The sequence below is a fragment of the Mobula hypostoma genome, chromosome 23 (genome assembly GCF_963921235.1).
Source record: "Mobula hypostoma chromosome 23, sMobHyp1.1, whole genome shotgun sequence".
NCBI lineage: Eukaryota > Metazoa > Chordata > Chondrichthyes > Myliobatiformes > Myliobatidae > Mobula > Mobula hypostoma.
Window position 1 is genome coordinate 51,019,735 of NC_086119.1, and position 20,629 is coordinate 51,040,363.

Here is a 20,629-nt window from a genome sequence, read left to right on the forward strand (position 1 = left end):
ACAAACAGTGCTCTTGATCCCTTTGTGAATCCATTCACCACCAAACTGAAGCAGTTGCTAGGCAAGGAATCCCCTCAGGACCCAGTTCTTGTTAGCAGGAATGTCGCTGGCAGCTGGCAGACCAGTTTCCGGGTCAGTGTCCTTTTCATTCCCCCCGCCCATCCCAGTCTTTGTTCAGTTTTATAGCAAAAACACCAGAAGTATTCTTGATCTGCTCCTAACTTATTCATTTCTAACGTCATACAAGTGCGTATGAGCGCAGCTACAGACCTTTGTAGAGAGTCTGGAGGTGAGAGCTGCACCATTTACATTACTGACTAGTTGGATATCTTTTGATATCTGTTCCATAACAGGCAGTATTGTTACAGGAACATGGGAAACGGAGTGGCCAGGCCTGTTGTTGCTTCTGGCAGATTTCCGTCTGCCACACCCGTGGGACCTTATTCCTTCGTAGCCATGGAAATCCTAAATTGTGGGTGCATCAATAATAATCCCAGGAAATGGGCAATTGATGTGGGGTGATGGGAGAGATGGTGAAATTAGGCTGATCACCCAGCAGATAGGAGTGTAAATCCTCCAAGACAGAATGGCAATTTTAATTTGATTTAAATAAATGGAAGAGCTATTATTATTAAAATAACCATGAAGCTGCTGGGTTGTTGTAAAAACCCAGCTGGTTCATTAATATCCAATGAAGGGGAAACCTGCTGTTCTTACCCATTCTGACTCGTATAGTGTATAACTCCACATCATCTCAATTGGCTCTCTCTACAGGGTAAGGGCATTTTATGTGGCAGTGTGTGTTGTGAAGACAATGCTGAGAGACCACTGTTCAATGGTGTAAGTGAACAAAAGCCGAGGCCCGAACATTTAACAAAGGCCACAGATGGTACGACTTAGTACTTTGGAAGAGCCTGCACAATATTTACCCTTGAAAAACTCTATTAAGAAACTACTGCATATCCTCCATCAGATCTTTACAGGATCTTGCTGTGCATGAATTGTTTGCACTTTTAATGAGAATACTCTTCAGGAGGAGTTTACCTTCTCTGAGCACGTTAGAATGTCTTCAAAGTTCCAAGTTCAAAGTAAATTTGTCAAAGTTCATATACGTCACCATATAGAACCCAGAGATTTGTTATCTTATATTCAGTAAATCCAAGAACTATAATAAAATAAATGAAAGACCACACCTAACAAGGCAGACAAACAACCAATGAGCAAAAGACAACAAACTCTGCAAATATAAAAGAGAAAAAGGGATAAATAAGTAAATAAGCAATAAATATCAAGATTGAGAAGAAGAATCCTTTTGATTGTTCTATCTTTCCTCTCCTTTCTGTAAGTGTATACCTCAGATAAATATTATGTGGAGATTTGTGACAAATATGACTATATGATATATATGTACAGTATCTGAAATACATCTTATGGAAATGTTTGTTTGATGATGAACTTCAATAAAAAATAAATTACAAAAAAAAAGAGAGAGAAAAGGAGTCCTTGAAAGTAGGCCCATAGGAAACAACAGCAGATCAGTGAACCAGTTGCTATGCATGGGTCAAAGGATTTCTCAAGGCAAAAGCTATTTCTTCTGTGTTATTTCAAGATAGCTTTTGTTGCTACCACCTCTTTTCTGAGAAAAACAGTCAATAGTATGAATGCCTGCCAAGTGATTCACACTTGTCTGTTCCTTCATCACCCTTGATAAATTCCAATATTAAAAACAATCTCATCTTTCTGATGTGGCCTGCTTCACTCCTTCATCCGCTTTCTCAGCTGTTTATTAAACCTGAGCTTTGGGATAACATTTAGTTACAGGAGGCAACTTGTGTGACTCTAGAATGGGTGTAATGTAGGTCTGGGGGATTCCAGTTTCAAAGTGCACTTTGGAGACAAAGCACAACATATTCTCGTGGAACGGGATTGGAGTGGAACCTGTGAGGATAGAGAGAGAGACTTCAATGAGCCATGAACAAGCCACAAATCAAATAATAACAATAATATAAATGATGTCGTTCAAAGTATTTTACAATGAGATAAAGTGTAAACATAAAGAAAAGGACAAAATGAACAACACACACAAAATGCCGGAAGAACTCGGCAGGTCATATAGCATCTATGGAAATGAATAAACAGTCGATGTTTCTGGCTGAGACCCTTCTTCAGGACTCGGGTGCTCTACATTTTCAGCATCTGCAGAATCTTTTGCATTTCACAGGGAGGATGTACAGAGACTCCTTACGGAGGACACCGGAATCGAACTCCAAACTCCAAAGCCCCGAGCTGTAATGAGAATCAAAATCAGGTTGAATATCACTGGCACATGCGGTGAAATTTGTTAACTTTGTGGCAGCAGTTCAATGTAAATATAGAAGAAAGACTTAATTGCAGGATTATATATATAAAATAGAGGATATAATATATGTGTATATTAAATAGTTAATTTAAGATAAGTAGTGCAAAAACAAATTTTAAAGACGTAGTGAGGAATTGTTCATGGGTTCAATATCCATTTAGGAAATGGACGGCAGAGGGTGCCCAGTATTTTCAAGTCGGAATTCTCTGTGACTTGTTGGGGAATTTACAGCCGTTGGCTTTGCCACGTCCCTACTATACTTGTCCTTCTCAGTGGTAGGAATCATGGACAGTGGAGTTTCTGCTGGGATAGCCTTGGCAAGTTACTCCAGCTTATTTTACAGAGGGTGTACACCTTCAGGCACAGTGGAAGGTATGAAGGTCAATGGACTGCTTTATCATGGATGGCAACAAGCTTCTCCTTGCAAGTGGAAAATGTTTCTCATAGGTGGCAGAAAGGGTTGTCAGAGGGGAATCACTCACCACCGGATACCCGCTCTCTGATTATGATGAAGACATCATTGGTAGATAGGGTCATAAAGCAATTTGGCACATTGGACTTCACAAATCAGGGCGTTGAGTACAGGAGTTGAGATGCCGTGTTAAAGTTGTAGAAGCATTGGTGAGGTGAATTTGGAGTATTGTGTGCAGTTTTGGTCACCTACCTACAGGATAGATATCAATAAGCTGGAAAAAATGCAGAGAAAGTTTACAAAGATGTTGCTGAGACTTGAGGAATTGGGTTATAGGGAAAAGTTGAACAGGTTAGGATCTTATTCCTTGGAGCGCAGGAGAATGATCTTCTGGTCATCTTCTTGTGGAACTTTGCTGCAAAACTTCATAAAGCTGTTGGATACCTGGCAGGGAAGGAAAGTCCGTGGTATCTCAACTAGATATCGATTCAGACAATCCAATCAGACACCCATTCCTTTCCAATTCCCTTCTGAGAGTCACTGCTAAATCTGATTCATTCTCCCTTAAGATTTACAAACATTAATACCCAAAAAAACCTGTAAACACTCAACGGGTTGAACAGTCTAGGAATGTTCAGTTTCGTTTTTGGAAAGAGGAAAAAAATAACTTTTCACGTCAGAAACCTTGTCTCCTTCCAGTTATGTCCAGATCACTGATAGATACTATAAGGAGCGATGCATTTAACATAAACATTATAGTCCTCTTTTAGTCTGAAAACTGGCACTCACCAGTATTTCTAGCATTCCTTCTCTTGGCCAGTTTCACATTCACATCACCCTGTTGCTTAATACCATGACCTCCACATTTCCATAATGATGATGATGATGCTCTGAGAAACTAAATAATGTAATAGGTGCAAATTACCTCCATGACTAATGATCTATAAATCACATGCTTGCTTTAGTGATTAAGTGACGTTCCAACTTGCAAGCAAGAAAATGGACCTGATGATGTATCTTGGCGTTAACATCATTCTGAACTTTTCTCTTGAACTGTTAGCATCAGGTACCAGAACTTACACCACAATGGCCCTTCCCAAGCAGTTAACTCTTTCAGCCTTGAATCAGAAAAACTAGAGGATAGGTATTGATCAAAAGGAAATGAAGGAATTTGCCTGATTTGCCTTCTGGCAATGAAGACGGTGTGGTTTTGCCAAGCAATTCCAGTTGGGTTAGTCATCACAAGTGAACAACAGAATAAAGAGGTAATACAGAGAACATATTTAGATCACATGTCAATAATCACATTCCCTCTCTACACCTCCCTCTTTTCTTGGAAGGTGCTGCTTAAAATATGATGATTTGACCACATTATTTTCCACCTATTCACCTGTCACCCTTTATGACTTGTGCAAATTGCAATTGATTAAGTTTCTGTGAGGCACCTTCCCATGCATTGCTTTGTTGAAGGTAATAAAAATATATGAAAGCACTGTGGATTTAAGTGAGCTTACTTTTCGTGGCTGAGCTTGTGGGTTGTGCCCTAGTGCAGCTGCTACAGCTGCAGATTCACAGTTCTAGTGACCTGGGTTCCACCCTGACTTCTGCCGCTGTCTATGTAGTTTGCACATTCTTCTTGGAACCTTGTGAGTTCCTGCCACATCCCAAAGGTGTGCTGGTTGCTAAATTAATTGGCAACGTTAATAATTAGTTATCCTTTCTTATGCAGGTGAGTGATAGAATCCAGGGGGAGTAGGTAGGAAGGTGGGGAGATTGAAATGGGAATTTTGGAAATGGGTGAGAAAACACAACAGATGCTAGAAATCTGAAAATAAATCTACAGACGGTTGATGTATTGACTTGGTGGGCAGAATGGCTTGTTATATAGTTTGTCACCTATGGCCCCATTCAGTAACCAGCGCGTGCAGACTTAAGGTAACTGGCAAACTGACCTGATGCCACACAGTGTACAACTTTTTTCCAAAATCGTTCGTTAGGATTTGAAATCCACTGCCAGAAAGAGTAGCCAATACAGGCTCAATCTTTCCTTTCTTCAAGAAGACGGATAAATACTTGGGAAGAAAACACTGCAGCGATATGGGGAAAAGAACTTGCCCACTAAAATTGATTTTAAAGGACCATCAAAGAGTTAGAGTTTTCCGTGGTGGGAGAGTCTAGGACAAGAGGGCACAGCTTTGGGATAGGGGGGTGGGGGTCCATTAAAAACAGATGTGGAGAAATTTCTTCAGTCAGAGGGTGGTGAATTTGTGGAATTTGTTGCCACGTGCAGCTGTGGAGGCCAGGTCTTTGGGTGTATTTAAGACAGAGATTGATGGGTTCTTGTTTGGACATGGCATCAAAGGTAATGGGGAGAAGGCCGGAAAAGGAGGTTGAGGAGGAGGGAAAAAAAGGATCAGCCATGATTGAATGGTGGAGCAGACTCGATGGGCCAGATGGCCTAATTCTGCTCGTATGTCTTATGGTCTTATGGTCTTAATGGGCTGATAGGCCTTGTTCTATATCATTTAACTGATTCTGTAGTATAAATACAAGCAGCTTGTTTTTATATTACAGCTACTGTCCATCTAGAGTCCAAAATGGTGGCATGTTTATTCTCAATGCCTAAGGTTCTGACCATTTTGGAGATAGTGATCATAATTCTATCTCCTTTACAATAGCATTGGAGAGAGATAGGAACAGACAAGTCAGAAAAGCGTTTAATTGGAGTAAGGGCAATTATGAGGCTATCAGGCAGGAAATTGGAAGCTTAAATTGGGAACAGATGTTCTCAGGGAAAAGTACGGAAGAAATGTGGCAAATGTTCAGGGGATATTTGTGTAGAGTTCTGCATAGGTACGTTCCAATGAGACGGGGAAGTTATGGAAGTGTACAGGAACTGTGGTGTACAAAGGCTGTAATAAATCTAGTCAAGAAGAAAAGAAAAGCTTACAAAAGGTTCAGAGAGCTAGGTAATATTAGAGATCTAGAAGATTATAAGGCTAACAGGAAGGAGCTTAAAAAGGAATTTAGGAGAGCCAGAAGGGGCCATGAGAAGGCCTTGGCAGGCAGGATTAAGGAAAACCCCAAGGCATTCTACAAGTATGTGGAGAGCAAGAGGATAAGACGTGAAAGAATAGAACCTATCAAGTGTGACAGTGGGAAAGTGTGTATGGAACCGGAGGAAATAGCAGAGGTACTTAATGAATACTTTACCTCACTATTCATTATGAAAAAAGATCTTGGTGATTGTAGTGATGACTTGCAGCAGACTGAAAAGCTTGTGCATGTAGATATTAAGAAAGAGGATGTGCTGGAGCTTTTGGAAAGCATCAATTTGGATAAGTCAAACAACAGGAATTCTGCAGATGCTGGAAATTCAAGCAACACACATCAAAGTTGCTGGTGAACGCAGCAGGCCAGGCAGCATCTCTAGGAAGAGGTACGGTTGACATTTCAGGCCGAGACCCTTCGTCAGGACTAACTGAAGGAAGAGCTAGTAAGAGATTTGAAAGTGGGAGGGGGAGGGGGAGGGGGAGATCCAAAATGATAGGAGAAGACAGGAGGGGGAGGGATGGAGCCAAGAGCTGGACAGGTGATTGGCAAAGGGGATATGAGAGGATCATGGGACAGGAGGTCCGGGGAGAAAGACAAAGGAGGGGGGAACCCAGAGGATGGGCAAGGAGTATGTTCAGAGGGACAGAGGGAGAAAAAGGAGAGTGAGAGAAAGAATGTGTGTATAAAAATAAATAATGGATGGGGTACGAGGGGGAGGTGGGGCCTAGCGGAAGTTAGAGAAGTCGATGTTCATGCCATCAGGTTGGAGGCTACCCAGACGGAATATAAGGTGTTGTTCCTCCAACCTGAGTGTGGCTTCATCTTTACAGTAGAGGAGGCTGTGGATAGACATGTCAGAATAGGAATGGGATGTGGAATTAAAATGTGTGGCCACTGGGAGATCCTGCTTTCTCTGGCGGACAGAGCGTAAGTGTTCAGCAAAGCGACGGGAGACGTTCCAGAGGATTGGAGGGTTGCAGATGTTGTTCCTTTATTCAAGAAAGGGAGTAGAGATAACCCAGGAAATTATAGACCAGTGAGTCTTACTTCAGTGGTTGGTAAGTTGGTGGAGAAGATCCTGAGAGGCAGGATTTATGAACATTTGGAGAGGTATAATATGATTAGGAATAGTCAGCATGGCTTTGTCAAGGGCAGGTCATGCCTTACGAGCCTGATTGAATTTTTTGAGGATGTGACTCAACGCATTGATGAAGGAAGAGCAGTAAATGTAGTGCATATGGATTTTAGCAAGGCATTTGATAAGGTACTCTATGCAAGGCTTATTGAGAAAGTAAGGAGGCATGGGATCCAAGGGGACATTGCTTTGTGGATCCAGAACTGGCTTGCCCACAGAAGGCAAAGAGTGGTTGTAGACAGGTCATTTTCTGCATGGAGGTCGGTGACCAGTGGTGTGCCTCAGGGATCTGTTCTGGGACCCTTACTCTTCGTGATTTTTATAAATGACCTGGATGAGGAAGTGGAGGGATGGGTTAGTAAGTTTTCTGATGACACAAAGGTTGGAGATGTTGTGGATAGTGTGGAGGGCTGTCAGAGGTTGCAATGGGACATTGATAGGATGCAAAACTGAGCTGAGAAGCGGCAGATGGAGTTCAACCCAGATAAGTGTGAAGTGGTTCATTTTGATAGGGTAAATATGATGGCAAAATATAGTATTAATGGTAAGATTCTTGGCGGTGTGGAGAATCAGAGGGACCTTGGGGTCTGAGTCCATAGGACAGGGGTCCACAACCTTTTTCGCACTGCAGACCGGCCGACCGGGGCGGGGGGAGGCGGGTAGGGTTGCCAACGGACAAGAGTAGCAGTCAAATATGTTGTTTACCCCGAGAAAGACTACAATGACCATGAAGCCTTGTGCGGGCACCAGTGCGCATGCGTAAATGTGCTGATTTTTTCTTCCACAAATCATTTTTGGCGATTCTGTTCGGGGGGGGAGGGGGATGTTAATCACGACCGGAATATAGGTGATAAGTGGCTAATACACTCAATTTCGTTTCTAAAAGGGTTTATCTAACGAATTTAATATTAAACACACAGTGCATATTTTCCTCGCATGAATATACTGATAAGTCAATTATCAGGTGAGGACAGGGGAGCTTGAAGTAAGTATTGAACGAACTTCCAGTAGAAGTGGCAGAAGCAGGTTCGATATTATCATTTAAAGAAAAAATGGGTAGGTATATGGACAGGAAAGGAATGGAGGGTTATGGGCTGAGTGCAGGTCGGTGGGACTAGGTGAGAGTAGCGTTTGGCACGATTAGAAGGGTAGAGATGGCCTGTTTCTGTGCTGTAATTGTTATATGGTTATATAAGTCACTTATAAGTCAATAGCATCATAAAATTTTAAGTAATGTTTGGATATTAAACACACAGCAGATACTTTTCCTGTATGAACACACCAATATCGCTGAATCAGTGGGAGCCCTGGGATTGTTTTCCTGCAACAAGACAGTCCCATCAAGGGGTGATTGGAGCAGCGATACTCGAACGGGGTTCCTTATGTCCAGTCTATTCCGCAATTTAGTTTTCGTTGCATTCATTGCAGAGATATATTGGAAATGGAAGCAACGTTTTCAGTGCTTTCGTGGCTATATCAGGATATTTAGCCTTGACTTTGATCCAGAATGCCAGCCGAGATGTTATGTCAAACATAACTTTTCAGCCCACCGTCATTTGCAAGCTTGAGGAGTTGATCTCCTTCCCGCGCTGACATGGATGACGCGCGGGTAATGACCTCGTGTGCGTTCAAGTTCAACAGTGCGTGACAGGGAATGAGGAAAGGTGCAGCTGACTCATATCGCCAAATCATATCGTTTCCTCATGGCCCGGTAGCACATGCTTTGCGGCCCGGTACCGGTCCGCGGCCCAGTGGTTGGGGACCGCTGCCATAGGACATTCAAAGCAGCAGCGCAGATTGACTCTGTGGTTAAGAAGGCATACGGTGTATTAGCCTTCATTAATCATGGAATTGAATTTAGGAGCCGGGAGGTAATGTTGCAGCTATATAGGACCCTGGTCAGACCGCACTTGGAGTACTGTGCTCAGTTCTGGTTGCCTCACTACAGGAAGGATGTGGAAACCATAGAAAGGGTGCAGAGGAGATTTACAAGGATGTTGCCTGGATTGGGGAGTATGTCTTATGAGAATAGGTTGAGTGAACTCGGCCTTTTCTCCTTGGAGCGACGGAGGATGAGAGGTGACCTGATAGCGGTGTATAAGATGATGAGAGGCATTGATCGTGTGGATAGTCAGAGGCTTTTTCCCAGGGCTGAAATGGTTGCCACAAGAGGACACAGGTTTAAGGTGCTGGGGAGTAGGTACAGAGGAGATGTCAGGGGTATGTTTTTTATGCAGAGAGTGGTGAGTGCGTGGAATGGGCCATCGGCAACAGTGGTGGAGACGGATATACAATAGGGTCTTTTAAGAGACTTTTGGATAGGTACATGGAGCTTAGAAAAATAGAGGGCTATGGGTAAGCCTAGTCATTGCTAAGGTAGGGACATGTTCAGCACAACTTTGTGGGCCGAAGGGCCTGTATTGTGCTGTAGGTTTTCTATGTTTCTATCTTGAATTCTTGCCACACCAGATGTGTGTTGGAAAGCAGTTAAGGGATAAGAATGGGGCCTTTAGGATGAGATTTTGAAACTACTTATTGAAATCAACATTGGAAAGAAGATTCAAAGATGTAAGTGAGGCAGTGTGGCATTTAAAATAGAACTATGCTCAGGACATGTGGAGACAGAACCTATGTAATTAGCATCAAAATTTGTACAGTCACAACTTGCCTGATCCGAAGAAGAAAAGCACATTCAAGGAAGGTACACATAATTGGGTTGGGGGAGGGAGCAAGGGACTATTACAAAGTTCTTCAACAATGTATATTTAGTTCACCATCAGATCACTTGTGTTTTCACTTCAAAGAATTTGAAAGTCCTCCTAAAAATCAAGAAGTCATTGGGAGAACAGGTTAAAACACAAAGAGAAGAATGTCTGTAACTTTCCTCCTCATCTTTTTAAACCATCCCTTGATGTGGACGATGATTTGCACTTCACTCCAGTTCTATTTGTTCTGAGGTGGCTGATGAAGTCAACGTTGATAGAGGGGAACCTGTAGCTGAAGAGTATTTAGCTTTCCAAAAGACATTTGTCAAGGTGCCACAAATGAGGTTATTTCATGTATTACAAATCCAAAGTTTTAGAGGAAGTGTATTTGCATGGATTGAAAACTGACTGTTGCACAGAAAATAGGATTGGAAGAAATGGGCGGGCCCTTTTCAAGTTGGAGGGATGTAACTGGTGGATTGCCCCAGAGAAAAGTTATTAACCTTTAATTACATTAATGACTTGGAGGAGGAAACAAAATATAAAGTTTCCATATTTGCCAATGATACAAAAGTAGGCCGAACGACACATTGCGATGAGGACACAGTAATTCTGCAACAGGATATACAGAGCAATTGAGGAAAACTATCTGACAAATGGAGTTTAATGTGACAAAGTGTGAGGTCATGCTCTTCGCTAAAAAGGATCATCGAAACAGAGAGAGGCTGCAAATGAGTGGAATTCCGAGGGATCAAGTATTCTAGTGGATGAGTCATTGAAAGTCAACAGGCAGGTCTAACAAGTGGTTAAGAAGACAAATAGCATGTTGGCCTTTATGGTAAAGGGATTGGAGCTTAAGAACAGGGAGCTTTTATTACAGTTGTATAGGGTTTAGGTAAGGCCACACCTGCAATACTGCGCATAGTTTTGGTTCTCAAAAAGATATAGTGACATTGGAGGCCATCTAAAGGAGATTGCCAGGATAATTCCTGGTTTGAATTCCTGGGATTGTCTATCAAGAGAAGCTGGACAGTTTGGATCTGGATTTCTTGGAAGTTTAGAAGAATGAAGGGTGATCTTATTCAAACATATAAGATCGTAAAGGGTTTTGACCAGGTAGATGTTGGGGTGAGTTAACTAGTAGGAGAGCACAAGCAAGAGGACATAGTTACAATATAAGGGGACAGTCATTTAAAACTGAGGTACATAGAAATTTCTTCTCTTGGAGGATGGCTCATCTCTGGAATTTATGCCCAAGAGTGGTAGATCATTAGATATCTTTAAAGTGGAGATAAATTAAAATTGGAAAGATGGAAGAATTGAGGATTATGGGGAACTGGCTACAAAAGAGGAGTTGATGCAAGTGTAGATCAGCCAGGATTGTACTGAGTAGTGGGGCAGGTTTGAGAGGCTGTGTGGTGTACTTCTGGTTCCTGTTTTCGTGTGTTCCTGTCTGTTCATATGTTGAAAGGAGAGGAGGTGCCTGACAGAAAGGGTGGTTTGTGATCTGGTCAGCTACTCCGGCCACTTCTGCAGGACCATAAGACCATAATGCCCTGAGATAGAGGAGCAGAATTAGGCCATTTGGCCCATCAAGTCTGCTTCCCATTTCATCATGGCTGATCCATTTCCCTCTCAGCCCCAATCTCCTGCTTCTCCCCATATTCCTTCATGCCCTGACTAATCAAGAATCTATTAATCTCTGCCTTAAATATACTCAATACTTGGCCTCCAAAGCCACCTGCGGCAACAAATTCCACATATTCACTACTCTCTGCTAAAGAAATTCCTCCTCATCTCCATTCTAAATGCACATACCTCTATTCTGAGGCTGTGTCTTCTAGTCTTAGATCCCCCATCATCCTCTCCACATCCACTCCATTAAGGCCTTTCAACATTCGGTGGGTTTTAATGAGATCCCCCTCATTCTTCAGAATTCCAATGAGTACAGGCCCAGAGCCATCAAACGTTCCTCTTATCCCAGAATCATTTTGGTGAACTCCTTTCAATCCTTTCCAGTGTCAGCACATCTTTTCTGAGATAACAACTTCTGAGGTCTCAAAACTATCCTTCTTTGCTTTGAGTAGCCATGGACCAGGTATTTGTAGGAGTCCATCACGATGTTAAGTTGCCTCCTGGAAGCTTTGAGCTCATCTTTCAATCTGTTCCACTGCCATTCCGCTAATCACCTCTCGAGACAAGAGCTGAGAATAATGTCTGTTTCAGGACACTAGTGTCACATATGCAAATAACATGCTCAGCCCAGTGGGTATAATCCAAATTTCAGTGCTGAGACATTCGCCTTTGGGAGTTCACTGGGACACCAGACACTGTCGATGTTGGAATCTGCAGCAACGAATAAACTGCTGGAGAGACTCAGCAGGTCACAAGGCAAATGTGGAGGGAAATGGACCACTGACGTTCTGGGTCATGAAAGATAAAGGGGAGATAATCAGTACAAAGAAGTGAGGGGAAAGGTGGAACAAGAGCTGGCAGGTGATAGATGGATCCAGGTGAGGAGGAGTGAAAGGCAGATGAGTGAGACAAGAGTGGAGATAGTGAGAGAGGGTGGGAGGTGATATGTGGAATTTGGATGCAACGTAGAGTTGCAGATGATAAGAATCTGATAGAAAAGGAAGGAGAAATAAGGAAACAAACAAGGGAGGCTGGGAGGGCAGATGGGATCATGAGGGGATATAGACCCTGTGTGGATAATGGGCAGGTGGAATGGTGGTTGTGGGGAAAGAATCCATGATGATGATTCTCCGATGCTGGTTTGCTTATCCTCAGTGAATCTGGAGTCTATTTTGGGGACAGTGTTTGTGGTACCTCTCCAGTTCTTTGATGTACCTGCTGCAGGTAGTCCAGGATTCAGAAGCAAACGAGGTGCTAGGGGTCAGCACTAACCCACAGACAGTTTTGTGCCAGGTCCGTAGTCTTGATTCTTTTCCATTGACCAAAGGTTGTGCTAATGTTTTGAAAGTCAAAGTCCATTTCATTAACTTTGTCACAAGGAACTGCTGGGTGTGGAGTTATGGTGATGTAACGTCAGTGGTGTTAGGTGTCTCAGGCTAATAGATGGCCTCATGGCTCATGTGGATGGTGCTGCAGCCCTGGGTTCAGTCCTGACCTCAGGTGCTCTTTATCTGGAGTCTGCACGTTCACTCTGTGACTATGTGGGTTTCCTCTGCATGCTCTGATTCCCTCCCACATCCCAAATACATGCTGGCTGGTAGATTAATTGACCACTGTCAGTGTGCAGATGGTGGGGGAATCAGGGTGAGGTTAAGGGAATGTGAAAGAGAATCGGTTACAGAGGATTAAATGTGGGAATTCTGGGAGAGACTTGATGGGCTGAAGGGCCTGATTGTAAGGAGGTATCAGAATAAAATACTGAATGTGCTGTACCTATCAAATATAATCCATGTTGCATGAGGAGCATTATTATATATTGAGATACTTATTACTTAATATTATGTTAAATATTTAATGGAAATAAAGATTGTTATGTTTAACCTTGGCAACTTCTAATATAACTCTTCCAGTTGGCTTCATGCCCTTATGAGTGAATATATGACTAGGCGTGTTCAATGCAATCCGTTTCTTTTATAGCCAATGACTGGGATGCAAGCAGATTTATTAAATGTCATGCCAGAGTTTGCATTTATATAGTGCCTTTCAAGTGGCATTGAGCATTCTTGCAGTCAGGGAGGTGTAATTGCAGGTACAATGTGGCCAGTTTACACCCTGCTTGACCCTACAAGCGGTGATAGATAGTGGAAGTCTACTTTGCTCAGTTACTTGAAGGGAGAGCCATTGCAGCACAGTTCCAGTGAGCCAGGGTTGATTCTGTCTGTGTGCAATTTCACGTTTTCCCTGTGATGGCATGAATTTCTCTGTGTGCTCCCATTTCCTCCCGCAGCCCAAAGAACTGCCTGTTGATAGATTAATGCTCCTTAGTATATAGGTTAGTGGTAGAATCTGGAACAGAGTTGTTGAGCATGCAGGAAAAATAAGAAATGAGATCAAATCTCATGCTGGTATGGAAATTGTCCTGTCCAAGACCGGAAGAAGCTGCAGAAGATTGTGAACATGATGCAGCAGATCACACAAACTTATCTTCCGTCCTTGGACTCACTTTACACTGCACGCTGTCGGAGCAGTGCTGCCAGGATAATCAAGGACATGACCCACCCAGCCAACACACTTTTTGTCCCTCTTCCCTCCGGGAGAAGGCTCAGGAGCTTGAAGACTCGTACGGCCAGATTTGGGAACAGTTTCTTTCCAGCTGTGATAAGACTGCTGAACGGATCCTGACCCAGATCTGGGCCGTACCCTCCAAACATCCGGACCTGTATCTCAGTTTTTTTGCACTACCTTACTTTCCATTTTTCTATTTTCTATTTATGATTTATAATTTAAATTGTTAATATTTACTATCGATTTGTAATCCAGGGAGAGGGAGGCGCAGAATCAAATATTGCTATGGTGATTGTACATTCTAGTATCAATTGTTTGGTGACAATAAAGTATAAAGTATAATTCAGGTTTATTGTAAAAGGGTAGTTAATGGTCAGCACAGACTCGATGGGCCAAAGGGTCTGTTTCTACACTGTATGACTCAATGATTCTATGGATAAATGCTGGTCAGGATTTGTTTTTTCAATGTTGTACCAGGTGAGGATAACTTGGATCATAATGTAATGCTTCATTGAGTCCAGATAGAGGGTCTTGACCTGAAATGTCGACAGTTCATTTATCTCTGAGATGTTGCCTGGCCCTCTGAGTTCCTCCAGTGCTTTGCGTGTTGCTTTCTTTGCAAAAATGTTGCTTCTGGCCATTCATTGCTTTTCAGTTAAGGCAAGGGCTATCAGGTCCTTCTCAGGCTGAGAGCTGAACCCCAAACCATCTTCCACAACAAACGAGATGGTAGTGATGCTTTCCTTGATCAAGTTCAAAACTGACCACTTTAGCAAAACACTGAAACTTTCAGGGTCTGTGGTTCACACCACGGGAGTCCATGGTTTTCTGAACAGGAAGAGATAAAAGCAAGGACGAAGACACTGATATGGCTGGATGCTCTGTGGTGATCAATGCCCACTCATGTCACGTACAAGGTTGTATGAAACATGAACACCATTTATCCATCTGCTTCATCAGAGAATCTACCAACAGACCTTATAATAGCATTAGATGTGAGAAAGTCCATCCACATCCATTCACACACTATCACTAGATGAAAAATAGTGTAATTCCTTCATCTGCATGAGTCAAAACCCTGAGACCCCTCAGCAGGAGTATTGTTGCAAAGCTGTCTTGGTCGTTCAGTTGCAATATGATCAATAAAAAGTACCTTCAGCATTGAACCCAATGACCAAAGTATGACTGGAACATGCACTTTTAAGCAAATTACCCTTGATTTGAATATAATACTGTGTAATTGCCGGGGTTAACAACATTGAGATAAGATATTGTCTTACTTCCCTCGTCCAATTCACCTAATGGAATTTTAAAACAAATATGAATTTAGTTCTCACCAGGAGAGTAATGTCTGTACTGAGAATGTTTAGGGTCAGACTGCAGTTATAGACCATTCCCAGATTAGGACTAGAAATGGATAGATATTGGGTTCAGTCACAAGTTCTACATCTGTATTAATGTACTGTTATTCAGGCCAAGAAAGTGAGCTACCCCACAGGACAAGGAGATACTCTTCTCACCTCACTCACTGCTCCTCCATGACCTCACCAAGAAGATAAATACAGTCTGGGTTCAAATGAACTTCTGAGCCACCTAATTTGTTTAATTACACAACAGAACAAGGATTATCATAACCATATATGACAGATGCTTGGTAGGACATCATCGATGACATCCTGCCCCCAATTAATCACAGTGGCTTCAAGCTGTTGACTCCAAACAAAGCACTCAAGCTTTCTCCACTTGTGATAATCATTAGGGCAGCTTTATAAAAACTTACAAGCTACAGGATTTAAACAGGACAACCACAGATTGTGAAATAGAAGCTGAGAAGAGCTATGATTCCTGAGCTTGGAAAGCCAGAGGCTACAGGTTTATGGCTACATTTCAGAATCAGAATCAAATTTCTGACGCTTCATGACATTTTTTGTTTTGTGGCAGTAGTACAGTGCGAGACATAAAAGTTACTAGAAGTTACAACAGAAGTAAATAGTGTAAAAGATGAATAACAAGGTAGTAGTGTTCATGGGTTCATAGACTGTTCAGAAATCTGGTGGCAAAGGGGAAGAAGCTGTTCTTAAAGCACTAAGTGTGGGCCTTCAGGCTCCTGGACCTCCTTGCCAATGGTAGTACTGAGAAGGGGACATGATCTAGGTCAGAGTACGATTCCTATGGTTTTTAACTTGTGCATTTAATGGTCGACCTGAACATCTGGAGGACTCCTACACAATCTCCAGTTCTATACGTCCATAATTGATCCTAGCATTCTGGACTGTGAGGAACGGGACTCTTTTCACTAGCTATCAATACTGATGCTAATTTATGTGCAAGGACCTCAAAAGACTGAGTTCGGAAACATTGCATTCTTCGTTTTTTATGTACACGCAGTATCTTTTGCTCTAGAAGACTGCATTTCCTCCCTTCCACACCAACCGTCACCATACGTTCTCAGGGTGAAAAACTTGTACCAGTCCCTGGCTTGAGTTTTTACACCACCTTCTTTGACAAGTATTTATTAATGAAAACTTCTTAATTCCTTTCTGCCTATTGCTCTCGTCTTCAAAAATATCTTCTGCTGTCTTTTACTGTGCAGTCAGCTCGTGCAGAAGTTGAAGATAAGGTGTAGGAGATACTACAAGCCAAGTTGTCTCACTGAGCCATCAGTTTCCACCCAATGAGGACAGTAATAAATGCAGCATGTTAGGCAAGGGGAGTCAGTTGCTAAATTAACCACACTAATAACAACTCAGCAAAGATTTGGTTAAATGTTTCGAACGATTAGAATCAAACTTATGTCCAATAAACAAGAACATTTCCTTCTTTAGTTTCTTTAAAACTTAATTAGACCCCATGGTCTTTCTCTGACAGCTCCTGTGTCATTTGAGTTCTTTATATATTTAATAGTACATGCAGTTATATTTAGCATCAGCAGAGTATGCTGGAATGAGCTTAGAAAGTACTTACTTACCCCATCCCGCCCCCCACACCACAGCACCATTAAGATATTGGAGATACAGAGTAACTTCACAGCCATCGCCCTACTTTTTGCAGTGTAGCCACAGATCCACAGGCATAGAGTCATAAGTCACAGAAAGAGGCCGTCCGGACCACACTGACCATCACTCGCCCATTTCCACTAGTGGATTAAAAACAGAAAATGGTGGAAAGGCTCAGCAAGTCAGGTTGCATCTGTGGAAAGAGAAACGAGCAGGTAACGTTAATACTATATTAACCCCAACGTAGTGCCTGCATGTTCCCATTAGCTCCCCTCGATTCTACCCCTCACCAACATGTTAGAGGCAATTTACACAAGACAATTCATTCACCAACCTGCACACACAAAACGCTGGAGGAACTCAGCATGCCAGGAGGTATCTATGGTAAAGAGCACAGCCGATGTATTGGGCCGAAATGGGTCCTGCCGAAGGGTTTCGGCCCAAAACGTCGACAGTTTACTCTTTTCCATAGATGCTGCCTGGCTGGCTGAGTTCCCCCAGCATTTTGTGTGCGTTGCTCGGATCTCCAGAATCTGCAGACCTTCTCTTGTCTGTCATTTTCCAACCTGCAGATCTTTGGGATGAGGAAGGAAACTGGAGTATCCAGAGGAAAGCTGCCTGATGGTGGGGAGGGGGTGCAAATTCCATGCTCTGGAGCCGTGAAGCAGTGAGCCTAGCAGCTGCAGTTTCTGTGCTGCCCACTCATTGAGACTGTAACTTGGCATCTCACACAACCCCTCAAAGCTGACACCCGCCATCTTCTTGTAACATGCTGGATGAAGGGCTACCGGTGGCCGGGATGCGAGGCAGTAGCTCCCGGCTCTCTAGCTCTGGTGCTATGGAATGCTTTACATGTGCAGGGGCTGACAGCTACATTCATCGACGCCAAGATGTTTGAAATGAGTCTTGAAGCTGTGAGTGATCAAGCTGGAACATTAACTACTATAAGTATTTTGTGATTCTGTGGCCTAAGATGTCCTTGGTTATGGATGGCACTGAGAAGGGATCTAAGAATGCATGGGAATGGCGTTATGAGCAAACCAGGTTAGGGACACACATTCCTCCTCCTAAAGGTCATCAATGGATTATTCGAGTTTCTTGATCATGTTCCCAAGTGCAGACCTACAAACGAGCAGAGTTATTCATTATAATTCCCATACACTGGTGAAATTCCCAGCAGTGGAGTGGGAGGTGGGAGTGAAATATTAATGCCCATTTCTGTTTTGGATTGGGCCGGTCGGGAATACCTCAGAGCCTTCGCCACAGAACTATTGAGCTTCCATCCGACCAGAACTAAAATGGCTGAAAAAGTAATGTTGTGCCTTCCTTCTTTGAAAATTTTGGGATTTTGTTTTGATATGTGACACAGCTGCCTCTAACACACGAAGTCCCTGAAAACTTTTCACAATGAGTGATGATTGGATAATCACGAAAAGAATGATGCTAATGCCCTCACACACAGCACTTGCCTAAAACTGTCTCTTTACCAGACAATGGATCAGTGCATGCTGAGTGATCTGAGTTCCATGATCAAGAGGATGCTGTCCAATTTGCATGCCATCTTGGACAATGTCTCCCATCCACTACATAATGTACTGGGTGGGCACAGGAGTACATTCAGCCAGAGACTCATTCCACCGAGATGCAACACAGAGCATCATAGGAAGTCATTCCTGCCCGTGGCCATCAAACTTTACAACTCCTCCCTTGGAGGGTCAGACACCCTGAGCCAATAGGCTGGTCCTGGACTTATTTCCTGGCATAATTAAATAACTAAATAACAATAATATTTAACTATTTATGGTTTTATTACTATTTAATTATTTATGGTGCAACTGTAACGAAAACCAATTTCCACTGGGATCAATGAAGTATGACTATGACTATGACTATCAGCTATTTATTCTTCTCCCCACTCTCTTTAAAGTCTTCCTTTCATCCCACCTGTAAGCTCTGATACTGCGATTGAAGTATGACATATACAATATATAGGTGGTACTGTAGTGTAGTGGCTAGCGCAACACTTCACAATACAGGCAATCCAGGTTCAAATCCCGCTGTTGCTTGTAAAGAGTTTGTACATTCTTCCTGTGATCACGAGGGTTTCCTCCAGGTGCTCCTGTTTCCTCCCGCAATCCAAAGACTTGCCGGTTGGTAGGTTAATTGGTCATTGTAAATTGTCCCGCGACTAGGCTAGGATTAACTTGAAAGATTGCTGAGTGGTGCAGCTCAAGGTGCTGGAGGGACCTATTCTGTGCTGTAGCTCAATAAGTAAATTGAATTGACTTTATTTCTTACATCCTTCACATACATGAGGAGTGAAAATCTTCACATTACATCTCCATCTAAATGTGCAATGTGCATTCATAGTAATTTATAATAAATAGAACAGACAATGTAATATAGAGTACACTCAAATCAGCGTGGGTTCATCAGTCCGATGGCCTGGTGGAAGAAGCTGTCCCAGAGCCTGTTGGTCCTGGCTTTTATGCTGCGATACCATTTCCAGGATGGTAGCAGCTGAAATGGATTGCGGTTGGGATGGCTTGGATCCCCAATGATCCTATGGGTCATTTTTACACACCTGTCCTTGTAAATGTCCTGTATAGTGGGAAGTTCACAACTACAGATGTGCTGGGCTGTCCGCACCACTCTCTGCAGAATCCTGCGATTGAGGGAGGTACAGTTCCCATACCAGGCAGTGATGCAGCCAGTCAGGATGCTCTCAGTTGTGTCCCTATAGAAAGTTCTTGGCATTTGGGGGCCCAAACCAAACTTCCTCTACTGTCTGAGGTGAAAGAGGCACTGTTGTGCCTTTTTCACCACGCAGCTGGTGTGTACAGACCACGTGAGGTCCTCGGTGATGTGGATGACTGCAAGACTAACAAAGTCAAGGTTCTAGAATTTTTTTCTTAGCATCATAAATATTTCAACAAGCATATCTAATGCATTAACTTTTTGGTTTTGTGGTTTGATCAGCTTAATTCCCTTCTGCCCATGGCCCATGTTTTCTCACCTCACTCCACTCTATTGACTCACAAGGACTTCAGATATTATGCCACCAGGTTGAAAGTAGTATTCAGGAAGAGATCCAAGGATAAGCACCAACATTTCGCTCCATGGATCTGGTTATCCTGCTGTCCCTCGTGGGCAGGAGAACTATTCTTGCCTGTTTCAAAAAATGAGTTGCGTTGGCTGTGAAGCACTCAACAAGTTCTGATGGATAGTCCATTTTACATTGTGTTTGAGATTCTGAAAGGTATTGATAGAGTAAACAAGGATGAACAGCTTTAAAAGTCAGCTCTCAGATTTAAGATTCAGGAGTTGTTATAGTTTTGAAAGCATGCCTGCCAGGTGGTGAAGCAGATTAAACTGTTTATATTAAGATTAAACTGTTTATATTTACACAGAGAAAGTGCTGAGCTATTGGCGGAAAGCAGAGGACTGAGACTAGCTGGACATCCGAGGGAAGGGAGGGGAAGGCACTGTACGCAAAATGGTTTACTTCTGCGCTTTCCCTTTCGTTACTGCAAGGTAATAATGGACAGCGATTTGATCCATTGGTTAAGGCAACCCTGAAGTATACCCATGGCTCAGCATATTCCTGGCCCAGGGTCTCTGGAGATGAGTGAACATTAACGCCCAGGGCAACTGGACAGTAAGTATGCCATTGAACTGCCGGCTGCACTCCACCGCTCTGACTGATTGCACCCATCCATACACAGCTCCCTTGTGGTGTTGCTGTTATCATGGTAGGTATCATATCTA